Source organism: Mesoplodon bidens (assembly GCF_964165515.1).
Source record: "Mesoplodon bidens genome assembly, chromosome: 5".
NCBI lineage: Eukaryota > Metazoa > Chordata > Mammalia > Artiodactyla > Ziphiidae > Mesoplodon > Mesoplodon bidens.
In genome coordinates this window covers 40,783,661-40,802,031 of record NC_138161.1, presented here as the reverse complement: position 1 = coordinate 40,802,031, position 18,371 = coordinate 40,783,661, and positions in this window count along the sequence as shown.

The following is an 18,371-nucleotide window of genomic DNA, read 5'->3' as shown; positions in this document are numbered from 1 at the left end:
GCTTAGTTCTACCTTAGTAGTGTTATTGTATTATTTTTACAATAAATCTTAAATTCATTAGAAGTGAATTTATATGTAAAAGGTAGGGATCTAATATTTTCTTTCAAATAGTTAAATAAGTTTCCATAATGTCATTTATCTTGCCACATTATGGATTAGTATATATAAATACGCTTTGGTTTATTTCAGTGTTTTCTATCATTTCCATGGTTCAGAGATTAGTATCACACTCTTTTAACTATTATGACTTTATAATATACTTAGTATTTGGTATTAGGTGGTAGGAGAAAACTCTTTACATTCTCTTTAACCAAAACAAAAATGTCAGGTTTCTTAACACATTTTGTTAGAAAATGCCTCTTGTGAACATTTGGAATCACAAAATTGAGGGATTTGACAGAAGACAAATTAGAAGCTGTATAGCCACATTGCTGTTAAGAACAATGAGCATTTGGCAATGTCTTCATCAAGTCCATGATTGAAAACCCATGAAAGATCCACATTCATGTAACTGGATAAAATACCTTAGCAGCTAAATGCATGCTTTTTAAAGTGACAGAACATCTTCAATATCTGGTAGCATATTGTGACTTTTAGCATAAAGTAACTAAAACATAAATAAAGTTCTTCAGGAAAATATTTGGGGATGTACAAGGAAGGATGCTGAAGAAGAATAGTCCATTGAGAAGTTCCAGTAGTAAGATGTGGAAGCCATGTTCAAGGAGGATCTGAATGTATATTATCACTCTGGTCCCTGCTCTCAGTGCCTCATTTCTAATGGAATGCCCAGACCACAGGGAAGGTAGCTGCCATCCTAGCCCATGCATCTATGATGGAGCACAGCCCCAAATCTGTATACATGCATAATGTTGTATATAAGTTCTTCTTCAGTCAATAAGTCAACATTGTTGTTTATTTTCTGCTTGCACAGAATTCTTAAAAATAAAATACTCAGAGGTTAGTAAGACACAGGTATTATTATTATATTATTGCTTGGGCTGAACAATTCCATTCTACCACCCAAATTTCCTATACCCATGGTATTATATACCAAGATGATTCATCAGAATTATAATAATTTATAGTATTTGACTATAGGAAAAAAACTCAACATTAATTCTGATTGTACTAAATGTTTTCTCTTCATATTTTAGAATAATTTCTACTAACTCAGCAACTGAAAAATAAAATAGCTTAGTGCTTTTATAAGGGTAACATTTCTGGTGAAAAAAAAAAGAAAGGAAAGAATTTGAAGAAAACTGAGTGTTTTATAACCTATATTTTAATGTTGGACAGCATATACGAATCCTAGAAGATATTAATCAACAGAGGCTAGGAAAGGAAAAATAAAATAGATAATAGAAAGTTCTGAGAAGACAGGAGAAATTGTTGAATATATGCTTAAATATATGTTTAGTGTTTATCTTAAGTTATTTTCATGTAAATATTCTATAAATTTCCAATAAGGATTGAAATTTATAGAATAGTTCTTTCATTTTAAAGCTGGTTACATTCCCTTACTCTATTTTCACTCGACCTCTGTGTATCATCAGAAGATGGCCTAAAACTTTCTGCCCTAAGAAATGTCTCCATGGTGTGTAAGACATCATGGTACTTGCCCCAGCCAAGCCCACGTTAATGAGTAAGGCTTGGAAACCCATAGTTCTCCCGGGCATAGTAATTAAAATAGAAATGAACTATTGCTCCAGGGTAGCAAATCGAATCCTCACTTTCAGAATTTAGCAGGAGGAAGCAAGATCTGGGCAGACGGCACAGTAGCTAAAGCTAGAAGAATGCAGAATCCATGAAGTAGACTATGACAACTCATGAGTTACCTCAAGTTATGAGAATTCATGAGTTAGCCTAGTTTATGAGGGTTGATAAGTTAGTGCAAGTTATAAGAGTTTGTTACATCGAGAGGAAGAAGAAACTATGTTGTAGAGAGGGTGAGGAAGCCAGCAACTCAATGTGGGAGAAGTAAACACAGAAAATCATAGGTAACAGTTGATTGACATATCGTCTTAAATTCAGAATAATTCCAGTTCCACTCTCCTGACCCTAATTCAACCCTGTTTTTGATTCTCATGAGATCATCTCTTCCTCCAACTAAATTCTGTAAGTGGGAATTTGATTGGTCATGCTGGAGGAGCTGCCCACTCAACAAATATTGTGATAATAGAAATTTTGCAACAAACCAAGAACATCTCTTTTTCTTAAAAACAAAACGTTCTTAAATAAAATAATGGGAGAGAATGCCTACAAACTCAAATAGCAGTTCTGGATATTTTTAAAAGAAACTTTGCCCTAGAAACCAGGTTTTTACTTGCTCTCACACAAAGAAAATAAACACGCAACCAAAAAGTCAAGTCATTATGGAAAGAGCCAGTGGAAATGTTGAGAGTCCCATTTTAGCCATCCTCAGTTAAATATGATAGCCTGAAATGAGATGAGAGAGGTTGTGAATAGAAAAGAAAATTCTGAGTCCATATTGAATAAGTATGTTTGTGATTACTTTGCAGATTGATGAAAAGAAGCATTCTTTAACCTAAGAGTTGTGACTCATTTTTTTCCAAGTTTTAAATTTGTTTCCAGATTTATCTTTACCAGAGCTTTCCCAGGGTAAGATCCTTATCTTGTTCATTATTATATCTTAATATTATTAACTATTTCTGGTATAGTAGTGATTATCCAGAAAATGGTCTGGATGAATTAACTGAATTCTAAAAGTCCTTCAAGGTATTTTGAGGGTCCATGCCTTCCATGGGGCTTCCCTGATTATGCTGAATCAACTCTTCCTTCTTCAAAGTCTTATCAGTCTGAACCACATGTATAATCATAAACATATATTTTGTTTTCATATTTTGTTTAATTATGTTATTATGTTTAAATTTTCTACCAACTAAATTGTTAGATCCTTAAGGAAAGGGATCATGTCATAATTTTCTTGCTTGTTAGTTAATCGATTGAAACTCTAATTGAGAACATTCAGTAAATTCTATGTCTTCTCTCCATCCTTTCCTAATTTCCTCAGGCTAAGCAGAACAAACTGATTGCCAAATCACTTAGATCAAAGTTATTTCTGTCTTCTTGGCTTACTTTTTATCTCCTTGAGGATGGATATATTAGAGAGCACTTGACTGTTTGTAAGTGGCAAAACCAAACTAGGAAGAGGTTCAGAAATCAAAAGAATATAATGTAAGAATGATTAAATATCTCACATGGCCCAAGGAAAGAAATGCACCTGGATTTTAGGAATAACTGGAATTAAGGCTGCTAAATGCCTCCAAGAAGAAGTCTCTCCAAACGTCAGTTTTTCTTTAGATTGCCTTTTTTTCATTATGCTCTAATCTACATGGTACAAATTTGGCTCTGAACATCTCTGGAGCTTTAAATCTTATGATTCCAGTAACGCAAAGTTTAATTTAGGGTGCCTTACCTAGTTTCCAATCCAATATTCCCAAGGAAGGGGTACACTGGCCCCAGTCTTATTGTTTCAGTCTACTATGGACTGAGAGCGGGGGCATACTGTGACATGACCACTCCCTCTGGAATTTTATTCCAGAAGCAAGAAGCATTGCTGAGCTTAAGAGAGAAAGAAATTAAGATATATATTTTTTCCCTAACCGGATTTTCCATGGAATCCAGTACATTGTCTCACTGGCTCTCATCAAAGGCAATAGTCTAAAAGTGATCTTTTTTCTTTCTTATTCATTTTAGTTTCCTTTTCTGACTCCTTCCAATTTGTAATGTTTTAAATTTCTCATTTCCTTAACAATGTAAAAAGTAGTATATACGACTGATTAACTTACTCTATTCATATTTTTATTAATGATTTCCAAATGTGTAGTAGATTTTACAGTAGATTTTGTTACAATAAAATATATCAGTGTGTTGAAACTACTCACAATATTTATACCAATGTGTAAACTTGAAAAAGTGACACACTACTTTTTAAAAAACTAAACATAATCATCCGCTCCAAAATTTCCACAAAACTATCAGCAGTTAACATACTTAGTGTACTTCCATCTTTTGACAAGGACTTTTTTCTTATTGACTTTCTATAAAATGAAAAATTCTGTACTAGTTCAAATGGATTCCAACCTAAAATAACCCCCAAGACAAAAACCAAGATTTCTCATTTTGTCTGTTTCCTTTTATATCTATATATGTGTTTAGAATAATTGAACTGATATTTGTGTCTAGTCTGAATTTTAGAAGGAATAAAAGACAAGCCAAAATAAAGCAACACAGGGGAAAAAAATAGAGGCTTTTATGAAAAAGGAAATGCATCATGAAAATAATCAGCAGCTGAACAGCTGAAGGAAGTGAGAGACATGCTGAGCTGGCAAAATCAACCCCTGGCACAATCCGTGGATTTTTATTTGTCCTTGCCTTTTTCACTTATTAATTGGTTCTGACTCACCTCCCAGCTGAGACTACAGGGAAGCAAGGAGAAACTTTCTATTTCTTTTTTTTTTTTTAACATCTTTATTGGAGTATAATTGCTTTACAATGGTGTGTTAGTTTCTGCTTTATAACAAAGTGGATCAGCTATATGTATACATATATCCCTATACCTCATCCCTCTTGCATCTCCCTCCCACCCCCCATCCCACCCCTCTAGGTGGTCGCAAAGCACAGAGCTGATCTCCCTGTGCTATGCGGCTCAAAATTTTATTGTTTGGGTGGAGGAGGAAATACATTTCGACCTATTGATAAACTTTAATACATTAATTAAAGTTTATCAATAGGTAATCAATAGGAAATACATTTCGACCTATTGATAAACTTTAATTAATTCTGAAACACAGTAAGCACATACAAACATGAAGGAAAATATCCAACACTTCCTCCCATGCACAGGTAATGACTTTGCTTCCTATCTCACTGAGAAAATAGAACAATCAGAGGAGGATACACACAGGTTCCTGCCATTCTAACACTCACCTACATCCTACATCCAGTGTCCCCATGTACTCTACCTCCCCTGTCTAAGGTATATTGGATTGGATAAAATCTCTGTATTCTAAACAAACCAAACACTTCACTTAAATACTAGATGCTATTCTTTCTAGCCCACTCAAGGACAGTACTCGAGCAACTTTCCCCTCTCTCCTGCATCATCAGCTTTTCTTTGCTATACAGCCATTCCCCTCAGCATTCAAATAGATTTTTAAACACCCTTTCCTCTTACCCACATCCTGCTTCAGCTCCTGTTCCCTTTCTCTGCTTTTATTAAATAATACTAGTAGTTGAAAATTACATAGCATTAACTATGTGTCAGACACAGCTGTAAGAGCTTTACATATTTTAATTTTTTAATACATTTGGTTCCCTGGTGATCTTATAAGAAAAACTTATTTTACAGATGAGAAAACCAAGGCAGAGATAGTACAAAAAATTTATGCAACGTCACACAGCTCACAGGTGGTAGAGGCAGGGTTTAAAACCAGGAATCGTGGCTCTCAGTGTGTTCTCTTTTCTGTATTTCACTATTTATAACCAAAGCTGCTAGAAAAATTTGTCTATACTGGCCCTCTCTGATAGCTCTCTTTCTGGGCTCTCTTGAACCACTCCAATCAAGCTTTGTCCCCAACAATCCACGGAAACTGTTTTTATCACCAATGACCTAAAGGTTGAAAAATTCAGTGGTCAGTTCTACGTCCTCATCTTTTGTGACCTCTCAACACTGACACCTGGTCACTCCCACCTTTTCACTTGGCTCTAGGATTCCCCGCTCACCTGGTCTCATTCCTATCACTGGCTGCTCTTCCCCAGCTCCCCCATCCCCCTTTGTGAAGTGAATCTCCTCTCCCAGGATTCTGAAGGTCCAGTGCCTATGGGCTTTGCCTTTGAATCTTTTCTCTATCTCAGAGCATCATCAGTGACCACATTCAGTGTCATGGCTTTAAATACTATCTATTTATAAGCTGGTAATACCCAAATTTCTATCTGTAGCTCAGGTCTTTTTCACCAAGGATATTTAGTAGTAAAGGTGCTATATTCTGTGTTTCATGTTTTCAAAGGGTTTAACAGAATTATAATTTTTGGAAATAATTTCATAATTGAATGTCAGAGTTATCTTTGTTTCTTTGTGAAAATACATACCCAGTGTATTATAGAGTTAGACTCTGAAACTTAATGGGTAGTCAGTCACACCTACTTTGACCTTATTTAGACAAAGTTATCAAGAAATAATCTTACCCTTAATTAAATCAGAAAACCAAGCTCTTTTTATTTTTATTTATTTATTTATTTATTTATTTTTGCGGTGCACAGGCCTCTCACTGTTGGGGCCTCTCCCGTTGCGGAGCACAGGCTCCGGACGCGCAGGCTCAGCGGCCATGGCTCACGGGCCCAGCCGCACCGCAGCATGTGGGATCTTCCCAGACCGGGGCACGAACCCGTGTCCCCTGCATCGGCAGGCGGACTCTCAACCACTGCGCCACCAGGGAAGCCCTGAGCTTTTTCTTAAAAAAAGAGCTACTTTCTGTAATAAATATGTATATATTTAATTATTCATGTGTGTCATGGAAGATTTAAGTAATTATTAGTTATAGACCATAAAATCAATGTTATTAAAACCCAGAAAGCCAACAAAATCAAGCAACTATAACCAAAAATTATAACCAAGATTGCAAAATGCAGTATAAATTTATGCAAATAAAAATCATACCTCCACATTTCTATGGAATATCAAGAGATAAGAAAATAAAGATACCATTAAAAATATTAATAACCGTCCTATAAATAATTAATTCCCAAGACCTTTTTGGGGAAAAATATAAAAATTTTTAGTGCACCAATTTTAAAATATATATAGGAAGAACATAATTTCTGAGTGTCAAAACCATATTTCAAAACTAGAAAATGATATAAAATATTATAAATGCATAATATTTTAAAGTATTTTAGGATAGCCACAGAATAAACTAATAGAAAGGAAACTGAATGTAGAGCCTAGAAACAGACTAGTGCATAAATGTTATAGGATGTCATTACCAATCAATGGAGAAAAGATATGTTGTTTAGTAAATGATGTTAGGAGACTTAGCTCACTATGTGCAAATAAAGAGAGTTAGATCAAAAACTCACACCAAAAATAAATAAGTAAATAAATTTCAAGTGGATTAAAGTTCAAAATTTTAAAGTTAAATTTATAAAATAAAAGGAAGAATAAATATATGAATTTTTTGTGACCTTGTAATATAGTTGATTTCTTAACACCGATAAAGTGCAAACATTAAATGAAAAGTATTGATGTATATAATTATTATGTGTTCAGTGAAAGACAGAGAAACGTTGACTGATGGGTAACATCGAAGATATTTGCAATGACATTGTTGGTAGGGGATTATGATATCTAGAAAACTGAAGGAATCTCTGCAATTTAGCAAAGAAACAATGGGAAATCCAATAAAAATGGGCCACTATTAATAAGCTATTCACAAAAGAGAACTATTAAATGTCAAATAAATATATGAACAGATGCTCGACATTAGGGAAATGCAAATATATACAATAGTGAGATACCAGTTGGAATCTATAATTAAAAAAAAAATAGAACATCAGGCTCAGCTTGTAGAAGTAAAAACTGTTGTAACTTTTTAACACAGCAAACTTTCAGTGTTTAGTGAAATTCAATATTTATATACTCTACAACAGAACAATCCCATGTTTGAATGTGTACCCTAAAGAACTGTTCACACAGGTCTTCAAGTAAATATCATCAAGGGTATTTATTGTAATATTTTTTTTTTACAATCTAAACAATGTTGGTGGGAATTAGGCCTAAATATCCATCACTAAGGGAATGAATATGTAAATTGTGATATATACATACCATATCTATTGTATATACATATGTAATATATAATATATATATACACACACCTACATATATATATGGTGGAAGATTGCAGCTCTCAGAAACAACAGACTAGACTTAAATATAACAACGCATATAGGTCTTTTATCTTTTTTTTTTTGGCCATGCCACATGGCTTGTGGGATCTTAGTTCCCCAATGAGGGATTGAACCTGCGCCCTCTGCAGTGAAAGCATGGAGTCCTAACCACTGGACCACCAGGGAATTCCCCTAACAATGCTTATAGGTCTTTAAAATGTAAAGGTGAGTGATAAATTGGGGAAAATTAGACAATAAAACAGAGGTCTTATATAGGCAGCTAATGGCAGGCTGCCTATTTCAAGGAGTATGATAAAGTCAATTCTGGATCCCTGAAGTCTCAAGACAAAATACCAACCCCCTGATTTTTAAATTTCTTTTGCCCATATTTTCAAATGTCTTCCCAGGTCCTCATAATAGATTCTGAGACACCATGCATCTATTTTCACTTCAATGACTGCTATTATCCGTAAATTTGAAACATACCTTATATTCCAATAAGAAATTTTCTACTTTCAGAAGTTAAAAAAAGCAAAAGGAACTGTTGTAAATTGTTGTTTTCATTTTTGTTCAATAGTCAAAATAGCACATTCATTAAATTTTATTAAAAAGGATCATTACATAAGGAATTATTGGCACAACTTCAAGAGAAAAATAACTTACTCTAAATGCTTTTGTAACTTTTCTTTTAGTAGTTTCTTGCTTGAAATTTATACCAGGTAACAATGAAAAGGATCTTAGGTTGAATATAAGATTAAAAGTTTTCTAGACATAATACACAAAAAACTGGAGATAAGGACCAATACAAATAAAGACTTGGAGCTATAAAGATAAGGTGAGCATAGCACATCATAACAATTGATGGGCAGAAAGCATAGTCCTTTATCAGAATAAATTTACCTAAATCTTTGCTTTCTGTTCCATAAGGTAGGACAACATATGAAAACTGTAGAAAAAAGAAAAAAAAAAAAAAAGACATCAAACCGAAACAAAACAACTTCCCTATGAAAACATCTTCTCACAAATGAGTCTTATTGAGTCTGGAGAAATGTTATGTCAGTTGGATTATTATTTTTTTTTTTTCAGTTAAAGAGACACTAGTATCATAAGAGAAAATATAAGCTGCAGGTTTTTCAAACATAAGACAAGGTGCCACACTGACATATGAATCTGTGTCCGTATCCATCTTGTAAATAAAATGTCAGCTGAGACATCCATTTCAAATAACTATAAAAACTTAAGGTACATGTTACCATATAAGTGGCTCTATCCAATGTTCCATTAATATGAAGGCCATTGGTTCACAATGCATGAACATTTGAACAGAGACTGGAATTAAGTGTATCTTTTCTTAGCACACTCTTTTTTCATAAATCGTGCAAGTAAAAATGCAATACAGGGTATTTGAAGTAATTAAGAAAAAATATTTAGGTACACATGAATATTTCAAAGTGTTTATTTATATACAAACAGTTGGTATTGTCTTGGCAATCATTTTTTTTTTTTGATTTGACAAAGCAATGGCAATGAAAGCAAAAATAAATAAGTGTGACTACATCAAACTTAAAAGATTCTGCACAACAAAAGAAATCATCAAGAACATGAAAATGACAACCTATGGAATGGGAGAAAATATTTGCAAACTACATATCCGATATGAGGTTTATATCCAAAACATACAAGAAACTCACATAGCTCAATAACAAAGAACCAAATAATACTCTAAAAATAGGTAAAGGCCTTAAATATACATTTTGTCAAAGAAGACATACAAATGGCTGGACAAAAGGTACATGAAAAGCTGCCCAACATCACTTATCCTTAGAAAAATGCAAACCAAAACCACAGTGAGACCACTTCACACCTGTTAGCATATCTATTATCAAAAAGGCAGATAACAAATGCTGGCAAGGATTTGAAGAAAAGGAAACAATTGTACATTGTTGGTGGGAATGTATAATGGTATAGCCACCATGGAAAACAATATAGAAGTTCCTTAAGAAAATAAAAATAGAACTACTGTATGCTCCAGCATCTCCACTTATGGGTATTTTTCCAAAGGAAACAAAATCATTATCTCAAAGTGATATCTGTATTCCAGGTTCATAGCAGAATTATTTACAGAAGCCAAGGTATGAAAACAACCTAAGTGTCTGTCAATAGATGAATGGATAAAGAAAATGTGATATGTATTCAGACACACACACACACACACACACACACCAGAATACTATTCAGCCTTAAAAAAGAAGGAAATTCTGTTATTTGTGACAAAATAGATGAATCTGAAGAGCATTATTCTAAGTGAACTAAATCAGACAGAGGAAGACAAATACCACATGGTATCACTTATACGTGGAATGAAAAACAGAACAAAAAACAAGAACAGTCAAATTCGTTAAAACAGGGCTTCCCTGGTGGCGCAGTGGTTGAGAGTCTGCCTGCTGATACAGGGGACACGGGTTCGTGTCCTGGTCCGGGAAGATCCCACATGCCGCGGAGCGGCTGGGCCCGTGAGCCATGGCCGTTGAGCCTGCGCGACCGGAGCCTGTGCTCCACAACGGGAGAGACCAGAACAGTGAGAGGCCCGCGTACTGCAAAAAAAAAAAAAAAAAAAAAAAAAAAATTCGTGAGAACAGAGAACGTGGTTGTCAGGGGCTGGGGACTGGGGTAAATAAGAGAGGTTGGTAAAAGGATACAAACTTTCAGTTATAAGATGAGTAAGTTCTAAGAACCTAATGTAAAACATGGAGGCTATAGTTATATAAAACTGTATTGTATGATTGAAATTTGCTAAGAGAATAGAACTTAAATGTTCTCCTTCCCCCTCCAAAAGGTAAATATGTGGGGAAAAAACCAAAATAATTGATATCCTAATTATATAACATATTCATGTATTTCTTAAAGCAGATCCTCTAAGGTTCAAGTTATTGGAAATGTTTAAGTCGATATATTAATTTGAGGAGATCTTAACTGAAAGGAAATCATATGGAGTAAAAGACCTGGCTTCTAATCCCAGCTGTCATGTCATTTCTGTATACCTTTAGGTAAAGTAATTCTCTGAGACTTGATGTCTTCATCTCTACAGTATAGGTTATAAAATCTACCTCACAGACTTGTAGGAATTGAATGAGACATGAAACCCAGTTTTTTCTCACATATGTTAGTCAGTGAATATTAGATCCTTTTCTTTATTCAACAATTGTCTAAAATATATAAAACCTAAGTAATTTCTATACATTAATAAATTCATATTTTCAGACCAGATTCTTCTGAATCTGAAATCCAGATGTGTATCTTACTGCCTATTTGCTTTGTCCATTGGGACATCTCAATGACCTCACATTCAGGATCTTGTTCATACCCCTCCTCTATCTGCAATCTTGTTTTCCTTCATTTTTCCCTATCTCAGTTTATGGAACCACTCTTTTCATCCAATCCATAAGTAAGAAATCTAGAAACCACTTATGACACTTCCTGTATCTCAACATATATATTCTACCAATTTCAAAGTGATGGACGTTCCCTGCAGAATATCTTTCAAATCGTTCCATTTCTATCTCCCAACCCCATCCTTATGCAGGCCCACCTGCCATCCTCACTCTTCTGCTACATTGGCATTCCTGCATTTACTCCTGTCTTTGCCTGTTCCCCACACAATGTCCAAAGTAAACTTCTCAAAAATCTGATTATGTTATAACCTCATTTAATGGCTTCTCATTGTTAGGGGCTGGGGAGCTCCAGCCTCACAGTGCTGAGAATAAAGGCAAGACTCCTTGCTGTGATCAAGGAGTTTGGACCCTGCTGACATCTTACTCTGCTTCCTCTTATGACAATATTTCAACTAAGCAGGCAATCACGGCCCCTTAACATGACATAGTTTCCCTAGACACAGATCCTTAGCATATGCTGGTTTTCCCACCTGGAAATTACATCCCTTCTTTATCCATTTAAATTCTCATCACTCCTTAAATCTCATTCTAGTGTCACTTCTTTAGCAAAGCCCCCTCTAAATTCCCTGACCAGGTGAAATCCTCCTGTTATGGGGCCTTATGGCAATATATTTGTCTCTTTCATAGGATTTTTCAAAATAGTTACTGTACATTTATTGATGTGAATATTTGAATATTGGTTGACTCCACTAACAGACTGTAAGTGCTGTATAGTTAGGAAAACTTTGCCTGCTTTGGATCACCAGTGAATTCTTGCCACCAGGCTAACATAAAGTTGATCAGTAAAATTTGCTGAATAAATTAATAACTTTCCAAACAATCTAAATCAGTGAAGTTGTGGCATATATTGCTCAATGCTGAAATTCACTATTGATGAACAATATTAATGCAAGCCTACAGTTTATAACAAAATGTATTTGATTATATAATGGTAGCAGAGATGATGATATAAAGACTCCAAATGGTAACTTAAATTTTAAGGAGAGAATAAAAGTGAAAATTATAATCCACCCTCTTGATCTATTTGTATCAGAATGTAAGTGATACACCCATAATCACTTCTAACCGAGATATTTTAAAAAATATCTTATATTAATACTTTTATCCTGGATGGCATAATAAGGAAATAAAATAGATTTTTTTAAGTTATGCATATGTTTGGTGAGAAAATTGTTATGCAAACCTGAATTCGCAATTTAAAGAAAAAAAAGGAAGAAAAGAAATAGCAATAATAGGATACTTTATAATTTGACATAAAACCATATTTGACTAATGTAACCTGTTAAATAAGATTAATTATGAAAAATATTTATACACCTGTAAAAAGTTAATAAATAGAAACCTCATTTAATTAGAGTTGGGAGACCAGAAGGGGGAGCTCCCACACCCTGTGACCATAGCAGAGTCCAACAGGGAGAAGAAAGACGCCTCTTCTTTCCTGGAAAAGATTCAGCCAAATAAAAAGCCATGGACTCTTTGTTTATTAAGCCCTTCTTCCCAAATTTATTTTCCTCTCTACAAAGGTGTTCTCCTTCCCTTTCTATGTGGGGACTTGCATGTGGTTCGCCATGGTTTCACACCCTGAATTACATTTCCTGGCTGATCCTGAATAAGCCTATCTTTGCTGTAGAAATATCTGGCAGTTTATTTGTTTCAGGTCAACACAGTGAAGAGAAATATGTATTTTAATTATCATCGTATACATTGATATGCACCAGATATTCTACAAAAAAATTCTTTTCTCTGTTTGTAATTTTAAAGAGAAGATTTAAGAAACAAACATAAGCTTGATACTATCTGAGATAAGTAATGTGGATGTACAACTTAGATAAAATGGAATAATTTCTAGAAAGACATAAACTATCAAAGTTCCCTTAAGAAGAAACAGATAACCATTCCATCAAAGAACACTTCAGGCCCTGATTTTATTTTATTTTTTTTAGTTTTATTAAGACATTATTAACATATAACTGTAAATTTTAGGTGTATAATATGATATTTGATACACATATATATTGCAAAACTATTACCACAGTAAAGTTAGTCAACACATCCGTCACCTCAAAATTGCAATTGTATGTGTGCGTGTGTGTGTGTGTGTGTGTGTGTGGTAAGAACATTTAAAGTCTACTCTCTTAGCAACTTACAAGTATATAATACAGTAGTGTTAACCATAGTCACAATACTATCTATACATTAGATCCCCAGAACTTATTCATCTGATAACTGAAAGTTTGTATCTTGTGAGCAACAGCTCCCCATTTCGCTCACACCCTAGCCCCTGCAAATTCTGATATCTTCAATGGTGATTTCTGCCAAAAGTTTATGGAGGAATAATACCAATCTTACAAAATCTCTCTTTCAGAAAATAAAAAATTTTTATGGAGTCTACATCACTCACATATCAAACCCAGACAAAGACATTACAAGAAATGAAAACAAGAGACCAATACTTTTCATGGACGTAGAAGAAGAATTCCTCAACAAAATGCTAGTAAGTTGAATTCAGCAATGTATTAAAAGATAAATACAAGATCACATGGGATTTATCCCAAAAATGTAAGGCTGGTTCATCATTCAAAAACAATCAATTTAGTTAAAGAAATCATATGATCATTTTATTTGATGCAGGAAAAGCAGTTGACAGAATTCAACATCCATTCATAATTAAAAAAAAAAACTCCCAATAAACTGCAAATGAGCATATCTACAACCCCCAGCCCACAAAACAAAGAAACAATGCCTACAGCTAACAGCATACTTCCAGCCATACTGTTTTGACAACACCCTCTCTACTGTATATAAAATATTGCCAATATGGCCACTCTACACTTTCAAAATTCGCTCTGGAATCTGAGCTGTCTGTCCAAACATTTCATGTTATTTTTCCAGGTCCAAATTACTGACTTACTATGGTTCAGTTTACCAAAGTTGGATAGGTTTTGAGTGACATGTTCCATCCTTATGTTTTCCATTAGCCCTGTTATTTTTAGTGTGTGATTTTGTAGAACTTGAGGTTTTTCACCAATGCAGACACTACATACACCTTTAGTTACGTAGATCTGCACTGTCCAATAGGGTAGCTACTAGCCATATGTCACTCTTGAGCTTTTGAAATGTGGCTAGTCTAAATTGAGTTGCCCTGTAAGGGTAAAAAAATACACCAGATTTAAAAGACACAAGATAAAAAAAAGAATATAAAATGTCTCAACAATTTTTGTAGTGATTACATGTTCTTAATATACTGGGTTAAATAAAACTATTATTAAATTTAATTTCACCTGTTTTTGTTCTTAATATGACTACTAGAAAATATAAAATTGTAAACATAGAGATATTTATTGGAAAGCATTTATATAAACTACCACTCTGTTCAAAGCAGCAATCAGTAATTCTTTTTCTGCATTTCTGAAATTTAAAAGTTCTGAAAAACATTAAAAAAAATAATTTAGTACTAACTCATTTGTTGGCAAAATATGACCTGAAGTGAAGTTATTTATAGAGCTAATGGTTAGAGTCTTGTGTCCTAGAACTCTGTGGGTATGTTGTATACCACAGGCATACAGTCTTTTACACAATCTGGAGCCAGATATTCTTTCAAAACTGAGAATCTTATAAGGGCTATATACATGTATACAGTCTATTATATAAAACTCACAGTCTGAAGAGGCACCCTCCAATCATTATCTGAATTGCTAAAGCACAATGTATGAATATTCACTCTAAGTGGTATAATTAAAGACTATTAATAGTATCTCAGTTTATTTATATAGTAATAAAAAGTAAATTAAATGGTAAATTACATAATGGGGTAAATATAGTCTCTAAATGCTTTTGGTTTTTTTAAATAAAACCAAACTTCAAACACACAAAATTTCAAGCTCAGCTAAATTGCTGGATCTATATATACTAAAAATGATAAATTTGTTAGTTTGAGAATCTTGGAGAAAGTGCATGCTACTTTTATTATCATTTTGTGGGAATTGAACCTCTGAGGAGATGTCAAAGAAGGGATTCTTCAGAGATGAACTATGATTCAGCCCTTTTTTTTTCTTAACAGATCTGTTTAGATATTCACGACTGTACAAATCACTCATTTAAAATGTACAATTCAATGTGAATTTTTATATATTCACAGATATGTGCAATCATCATCACAGTCCATTTTAGAACATTTTCATCGTGTCAGAAAGAAACTTTGAACACTTTAGTTATCACCCCTAAATTCCCATCTCACCTAAGCAACCATGAATCTAATTTCTGTCTCTGTAGATTTCTCTATTCTTGATTTCCATATGAATGGAATAATATAGTATGTGGTCTTTTGTGATTGAATTCTTTTGTAGCATATTTTCAAGGACCATAGCTTTTTACAGCCCTCTTTCAATGTCATCTGGGCTATTAACATGGATATCTTTCCGAGCAGCTTTTCTTTAATTGATTCAACTGATCTGACCTCTTGTGTTTTGCTCAAGGCCAGCAATTAACTGATAACATGGTTTCACCATATTCAGAGAAATATTTTTCACAAAGTCAGCATCATCTTCTCAATTATCCTCCTGCTTCACTGTAACTATTTCAGCAATATTCCCATCCCATAATTTTCCCTTGAAGGAATGCACAACAGGCACATCATTGTTAATGATCAGCATTTCTCAAATGCTGAGCTTTCTCTAGCTTAATTGCACTTTCACTGATGCATATTTGGTAAACTAATAAGGTTTAATTTAGTCTTTTTTAATTGTATCAGGAAATCCTTTAAAGTCTTCAACTGTGTGCTTGTTTTGAAGTTTCTGCGATATCCTCACTTTCTGGCCTCTAACTATTGGCAGATGCCTCCTTTTCTACTTCTCTGTTACCTACAGGGGCATCTTTTGCTATTTCACACTTTTCATGGTGTCATTTATTACAAAACCGTAAAATAAAACATCAGTGAATTGCAGCATCACCTATGGCTAAGAGGAAGCTGAGGCACAAATCATGGCTCAGGTCAAGTCAGATTCTGCTACCAAAACAGCTTTGGCTCCCAGATTACCAAAATTTCAGTTTTCAAAGTTTTTTGGATAATTATAAAAGCTAGTTTTAGATAGATCTTAGTAAATTAGATAGATCTTGGTAAAAGATAGTGGACCTGAATATTATGTGTACTAAGTAGCTTTTCTAAAAAGGCAAATAATTCTGGATCCCAAAATGCATCTGGCCCCAAGAGATTCAAATAATCAACTGATTTGATGTCATGGACTATAAATCAGGTTAAGTTGTTTGAAAGGTTGTGTTACTGAACCAAACATGGGTCTGCTTGCCCATGAACAGTAAAGCCAATCTACTGGCACTTGGTTGTGGTGAAGGAAAGTGCAGCGTTTAATGCAGGGCCCCAAGCAAGGAGTCCAGGTAGCTAGTGCTTAAAACACTCAAACTCTCTGAAGGATTTCAGGGAAAAGTTTTTTTTTTTTTATAAGAAGATGTTGTGGGTAGGAGTTTATTAATTAATTTATTTTTTTCTGTGTTGGGTCTTCGTTTCTATGTGAGGGCTTTCTCTAGTTGTGGCAAGCGGTGGCCACTCTTCATCACGGCGCATGGGCCTCTCACTATTGCGGCCTCTCTTGTTGCGGAGCACAGGCTCCAGATGCGCAGGCTTAGTAGTTGTGGCTCATGGGCCTAGTTGCTCCGCGGCATGTGGGATCCTCCCAGACCAGGGCTCGAACCTGTGTCTCCTGCATTAGCAGGCAGATTCTCAACCGCTGCGCCACCAGGGAAGCCCCAGGGAAAAGTTTTTAATGACAGGGTGAGGGAAGGGAGTTGTGGGGTATGTGATCAGCTCGTGGACATTCTTCTGATTGGTTGGTGGTGAGGTAATTGGGAGTCAACATCATCAAACTTCTGGTTCCAACCAGTCTGGGGTCTACCCACTTGTGGGCAGCATATAGTTAACTTTTTCCACCTGGTGGGGGTTTCAGTATCTGCAGAATGGCCCAAAGAACATGGCTCAGAATATTGTCTATAGCCCTTGAGAAGGAACTAAAGCTGCTTGACTTTGTTTAATGGCTACATTATTATTATTTTGTCTTGTTTGACTGTTACCCTTTCTTTGTGCATTTTCTCACTTCTCTAATTAAATTTGCTCTTTGGAACTTGGTGAATGCCTAGGAGACTAAAGTTTCTCTACAGACAAGAGACAGGTAGAGGACATCATGTGTGTGGGGGTTCTCCTCCAGGAAGGCCCCATAAGGTCCTGCTTGGCTACAGTTGTACCCATCTTTCATATCCTTACTGTTGTATCCTTACCGGCTGTTCTATCAATTACTGAAAGAGAGGTGTTAAAATCTTCAACTATATTTTCATATTTCTCTGTTATCAGGTGTTTGTACATTTAGGATTCTAATATTGTCTTGATTAATTGATTTTTTAATTGAGTCATAATTTACATATAACATTGTATAGGTTTAAGGTGTACAGAGGAATTCTCTGGTGGTCTGTGGTTAGGACTCTGGGCTTTCACTCTGGAGGGCCTGGGTTCAATCCCTGTTTGGGGAACTAAGATCCCACAAGCCACTAGGCATGGCCAAAAAAAAATAATAAGGCAGGTTTAAGGTGTACAACATTTTTGTTTGATATATTTATATATTGCAATAGGACTACCATAGGTTTAGCTAACACCTCTATCACCTCACATAATTAACATTTCTTTTTTGTGATGACATTTAAGATTCAGTTTCTTAAAAAGCTTGAAGTATATAGTATAGTACTGTTGATTATAATCACTATGCTGTGCCATTTTTATCAGTATGAAAGGGCCCTCTTTATTACTAGTAAGGGTCTTGTTTGAAGTCTACTGGGTCTGATATTAACATAGCTTATACAAGCTTTATTATGTTTCATGTCTTCCTGGTATATTTTGTGGATGGTATATCTTCAAAACTGTCTGTGTCTTAATGAATACAGTATCCCTTGTAAACAGCATAGAGTTGTATCTTTCTTTTCTTTAAATCCAGTCTGATGGTTTCTACCTTT